Source organism: Chrysochloris asiatica, unplaced genomic scaffold (assembly GCF_000296735.1).
Source record: "Chrysochloris asiatica unplaced genomic scaffold, ChrAsi1.0 scaffold00036, whole genome shotgun sequence".
Taxonomy (NCBI): Eukaryota; Metazoa; Chordata; class Mammalia; order Afrosoricida; family Chrysochloridae; genus Chrysochloris; species Chrysochloris asiatica.
Window position 1 is genome coordinate 9,439,519 of NW_006408554.1, and position 6,323 is coordinate 9,445,841.

At 39.6% G+C, this 6,323-nt stretch overlaps 1 pseudogene; it reads right to left on the reverse strand.

Moving 5' to 3' along the window:
- LOC102830445 overlaps nucleotides 1-6,323 on the reverse strand; it is a 265,297-nt pseudogene that overhangs the window by 233,070 nt on the left and 25,904 nt on the right.

Sequence of the window (6,323 nt, forward strand, 5' to 3'; positions counted from 1 at the left end):
AGCTGGTGAGCTTGAACCACTGACTTTGCAGTTCAAACAGCTTTGCAGTCTGATGCATTAGTCCACAATGCCACACCAGGACTCCAATACACCTGTAGTCACCTGTTATTCTTTTTTGGGTAAAAGCAACTCTAAAGCTTCTGCATTTTTTCTAATACACTAACTATGAGAAAAATAGAAATTACATCTTATCAACTCAAGATCACCTAGTAGGTGGATTTGTCAAGCGGCTGAATAGTCATCTAGATGCTTTGCATGTATACTTTGAGTGTGAGTGGAAGCAAAAAACACTGAGGAAACACTGTTCTCTGAAAGCAGAGTGAGCTGGCTGCCTTCACATATGATTGGACTTCATAAGCTGGTGGCAAACTTGCATACTTTGGGATTTGTGGCCTGTCACTAATGGAGGAAAGTGGGATTTGTAAAGTACTGGAATTAAAAGACAATGCAGATGAAATTAACAAAAAAAAAATTCAGATCCCCTAAATTCTAAGTTCCTGCCCTATAATTTTTTATTTTTGTGGCTTTGTGAGGATCAAGGTTCAGGGAACTGGTAAAATGCTAATACTTCAGCTACTGCTATTGTTCTAATAAAGTCCTTGTTGTCCAACCCACGACAGGTTAGGATGCACATAGGGTAAAATCTCAGATTCTTTATAGTTCTTGACAAGTGGTATTATAAATCTCTTCTACTCTGAACTCTGGGTATAGCAACTGTGCCAAAATAGCCTATAGTCTTCTTCCCTAATGTTTGCCACACTTTCCTTAATCAATCTGTTTTCAGCTTACTTTGAAATTCTCCATCAAATCAATCTTAAACTCCCATAATTTCTAACACCTTAGTTAGAAATGTGTCTTCCATTATTCCTATGTTATTTCAGGCCTCAATCTTTGCCTTCAAACAATAGATTGGTGCTTAGCAGATAAAATAATTAAACAAAACAAGCTGTCAAGACATGATGAATAGGTTTGAATCTGTGTTTTACCATCTATTAGTTGTGTTACCTTGGTCAAGTTACTTTAACCTGTGCCTCAGTTTACATATCTATAAAATGAGGACAATAATAGTAATTGGAGTCCCTAAGTGGCACAAACAACTAAGCATTCAACTGCTAGACAAAAGATTGGCAATTTGAACCTATTCAGAGGTGCTTCACAAAACCGGCCTAGTGATTTAATTCTGAAACAACACAGACTTTTTTTTTTAAAAATCCCATTGAGTCGTTCTATTGTGTGCACATAGGATCATTAGTCAGAATAGATGGCAGGTAATTAACTCTGAATTTTTTAAAGAACTAAATTTTATACATTGAATGTTCTTCAAATTGTACTTGGTCCATTGATGTTATTGGTGTCGTTGAGTGCTATTGAATGGGTTCCAACTCACAGCAACCCTGTGTAGGATTTCCAAGAATCTATTGGTGGATTTGAAAGGCCGCAGTCCAATGCTAATCCTACAGCATGAAACAAATGTAACCAACTATGATTCAGCCGAATGTTCCTTGAATAATGCAGTTACAAGCTAACCTTAAACACGGGTTGACTGATACACAAACTAACATGATTATGAAACAGAGAAGTAGATTATATGGGCGATATATGTGCTTGGTCCTTTCCCATTAAGAATCCCATTATTTTAGTAAAAGCTGTAATTTTCATGGGTTTTCCCTTTGTGAAAAAAACAGGCATTTCATATCCCAGTATTTTTGAAATGATCAGAAAGAACTAGAAACAGAAAAATAATTATAAGTATTTACAAATACTTTATTCTGGAGTACTGATATGGTGCTGTAGGATAAGCACTTGACCACAAGGTTGGTGGTTCAAACTCACTAGTCACTGCTAGGAAACCCTATATAGGGTCACTATGGGTCAGAATCGACTTAACGGTGTTTAACAACAATAACTTTATTCTAAAATGCATGTTGTTGTTAAGAGCCATCGAGTTGTTTCTGACCCATAGCGACCCTGAACAGGGTTTCCGAGACTGTACATCTTTACAGGAGCAAAAAGCCTCATCTTTCTCCCACGGAGCAGCTGGTAGTTTTGAACTGCTGACCATGCAGTTTGCAGGCCGATTCGTAACCACTACGCTACCAGAGCTCCTTGCATATAAAACTTAAAATCAAGAAGCCTGGTAGCACAATGGATAAGCTTTCTCCTAGGAAGAAAAGACTTGAAAATCTGTTCCTGTAACAGTAACAAACCCAAACCCATAGTTACCAAGGTGATTCTGACTCATAACAACCCTGTAAAGGGTTTCAGAGACTGTAAATCTATTGGAGAACAGACAATGTAATAGTCTAATCGTTCTTTCATGGAGCAATTGGTGGTTTGAGCCTTCAAACCTGAGGTTAGCAACCCAATCCCTAACCCATATCTCTACCAGGCCTCCCTTAAAAAGATTGTTTGTGTTTGTTGTTAAGTGCCTTCCAGATGGTTCTGACTCACAGCAAGCCTGAGCATGGTTTCCTAAGAGTGACAGGTGGGTTTGAACTGCCGATCTTGAGGTTCAAACTGATATGGCAGTCCAGCGCATTATCCTGCAACACCACACCAGTATTCCATTTGTAATGATATTTGTTGTTAACATGTCATGCAGTCAGTTCTGATCCATAGTGACCCAGTATAGGGTTTCCAAGAAGGACTGGTGAACTGTCCATGTGGTGCAGTGCACGATCCTGAAGTGCCACACCAAGGCTTCTTGTAAAGATTGTTATTGTTGTTGTTAAGTGCCAAAGAGTAGGTTAAGACCCATAATGTTTTTTGTTTGTTTTTTCTCTGGGCCCAGCCAAACAACAGCGTTATGAATGGTGCTGGATTCCTCACATACTGGACAGTGACAGCAGTATTCCCAGGGTCCTGTGGCAGGCCCTGGGTATAGGCACAATACTGTGTAGTATTTACACTGGAATGACAGAAATAAACTTTGGTGTATAGTGTTTCCAAGGAGTGGCTGGTGAGCTTGAACCACCTACCTTGCTGTTTAAAATGACTCTGCAGTCCAACACACTAACCCGCAACATCACACCAGGATTCACTGTAAAGATTATACCCTAGGAAATCTGATGAGGCAATCCTGCTCTGTTCTCATGTTGTTAAGTTTGTTAAGTCTGTTCCCATTCATAGCGACCCTGTGTAGGGTGTCCAAGGAATGACTGGTAGGTTTGAACAACCAACCTTGCAGTTAACAGTCCAGTGGTTATCCTACAAGGCCACACACCAGGATGTTTAAGAGTCAGAATCCATTTGAGGGTATACAACAACAACAATAGCTGCAAAGTTGTGTTTTTTTTAAAAAAAAGCCAAACGACTCTTAATTGTACACTCCCAGTACCTATATATACTCATATAAACATTATAAGTTTTCTTCACAGTCATAATCAAAAAGTTAGTTCATGCAAATGTTGTTTTGTTACATTGTGTGAAGTAATGTCCTAATGATACTATGACAGTGATATGGCATTTCTCCTATTGCGTCAAATTGTATCCGTTTTCTAAGAAGTGTGTTTTAAATTTTTCTAGGCCTATGACAATTTAAAAGAAACAAACAAAAAAAAGCCCAAAGGGTTAGAGAAGAAGCTACAAAAACTGATTTTATTTTCTTACATTTCCTCCCCACCCCCATCCCCCACTACCCCAATTTCCAAGCAGCTAATCCCCTCTCAAATAGTACAATAGAACAGCCAGACATAAGGGAAAGGAGATAAAACTGGCCAGCCAGTATATTGTTCTTGCTAATCTGCACCATTTACACAAGAGTTAGAAGACTTGTTTTATCATTTAAACAGGCTTAAAAGCCTCTTTGCAAATGAGATTTAATTCTTACAAAAGAATGGATTCTAGGCTATTTGGCTGGCTAGAGTCTGCCTGACCAGCACTGGTATTTGGCGGTAACTCTGAAACTACTTCTTCAGCTATATGCAGTATATGCAAAGATTGCTTCCAGCTGCCCAAACTGAAAAGAATCAAGCTGATTAAATTCTTTCCAGGAGGGGAACAGGATGAGGGGTAGGTTAAAAGGCCAATAATATCAGATCTTAAACTGTACCTGGGCAAAGTCTTCCTTTATGCAGGTGTTTAAAAAGTGGCTTTGAACTTTTAGAGCCCCTTGAATCTTCGTTTGAAAGGGAACAGAAGGGCAGACAGCTAATGAAATTCAGAGACAGAAAGGCTTAAAATAGTCTCAAACTGTGAAGTGAAGACAATCAAAACTCTTTGATTCATTGTTGGACTGAGTGGCATTGGGCACAAGGACAAAATCCAAAACTAACTACCTCGCCTATGTGAGCAAAAGCTCTTCTTAACACAGGGGGCAAACTGCTTAAAAATCTTCCATCTTAACCATCATGATGACACAGCAGGTTCTATGCATGCGATTGTTTTACCTGGCACACCTTGAGCAGATGTTTAGGGTGACCCTGGCTTGAGGTTCAGCAGGGTGAGGAGCACGACTTTGATTAAATTTGCTCCCAGAAGGCACCAGAGTAGTTACTCCCTCCATTCTTAAGTCATCAAGATCCTCTGGAACAACACAATTACAAAGAAACAAATCAACTCTAGAAAAAATATGGAGGAAAAGAAAGTCTATAGTTTTAGGTATCTTGTTGTACTTTGCTAGCCAAACCATTATTTTATATTTCCCTCCGTGAAAATTTCTTTACTCAAGCATGTGAGAAACATTGTCACTGACACTCAAATAATCACATTTGTACTCATTTTAGCAAGAGGTTTTCTTTATTCGATTTTGCAAAATCTGGCACCCAACCCAGTAGACACGGGCAGACAAACGTACAGCATGACCAGCCCACAAACAGTTTTATTCCCCTATCTCAGAAAAAGCCCCTCCTCCATTTCCCCCTCTGCTGGGTGTTTTGGAGTTTACAATCTTTCACTTATGTCTCCTACTAGTCCTTACTGGGAGCATTCTCACTCAAAGTTAGTTCCCCCCTCCTCATAAAGTTCTCTACTTCCTTGATGGGTGTATTCTTATTTTAATAGCCTCTAGCTGGTCAAACTAATCTCTTGCTCTCATCTGAGCTCCCTTTTTTTTATGCCAGCCTGCTACCCCCAAGATTCCTCTTATTCTTGAAGATTGATCACCCCAAAAGCTATTTCTCACAAGCATCAACTATTTTTTAAATATACTTAGGAGTTCCTAAAGGAGCTCTGGTAGCATAGTGGTTACAAATTGGGCTGCAAACTGCAAGGTGAGCAGTTCAAAACTACCAGCTGTTCTACAGGAGAAAGATGAGGCTTTCTGCTCCCATAAAGATTTACACCCTTGAAAACCCTGTACAGGGTTGCTATGAGTTGGAACCAACTCCATGGCACATAATAACAACAGGAGTCCCTGATGTAGCAAGCACTATAGGATAATGCACTAGACCAAAAATTCATTTGAACTGCAAGGTCAGTGGTTCAAAATTACCAACAGCTCCTCAGAAACCCCATACAAGGTTGCTATGAAACAGAACCAGCTCGATGGTACTTAACAACAACAACAAAGTCAAGTTATGTGAGAAGATTTTCAGCAGACAAAATGGTGAGAGATTAAAATACAAATGGAAAATGAACATATATAACAAGAATACTCTGATCACATCTTAACACTTGGAACTGGAGGTTAACAAGAAAGATATGCTATTGTTACTTTAAGCTTGTTTATAGAATCTTTATAAAATATATGGGACTTCCTTCAGGACAATACCTTCTCTAAGACTGAAACTCAAAGGGAACGCATGAGCAGACATGTAAACTTGCTGGTGACCACATTGGTCTACTGATAAGTGGAAGAAGGGGAAAGGTAACAATGAAGAAATGGGCTGAGTTCAACCATGGTCCATAAACTCCCATTGACCTGGAGATGAGAGAGAGAAGAGGAAGGGCTGGTTGGTCCAAAGTGCAGTGAGACCTGCAGACACCTGAGCCTATGGACAAGGATATAGCCACAGAGGGCTAGAGCTGAGAGTGAAGCATCCAGCTGATATGAAGTGAGGAAAGACACACAAGAACACCCAAACTTGCAGATAGTACCCATTTGACCTACCATCATGGCTTGACAATCAGAACTTGACTAGAGGATGATTTTTTTGATAATGGAAATGAGGGTAAATTGCTACAATTTGATGAACTTGACCTATACTCATGGAGGCAGTAGCTCAAAATACTAACAGAGAGGGAAGAAGTCTTCACATCAAGTATCAATACTATCCACTCTGTATACAAGGTAGATAGGGATGGGCAACTTTAGACATTGGCTACCTAAAATGAGGGGGAAATAAAGGCATGAAGTGACTGGCTTACAAGATTTCAAGAGGGAG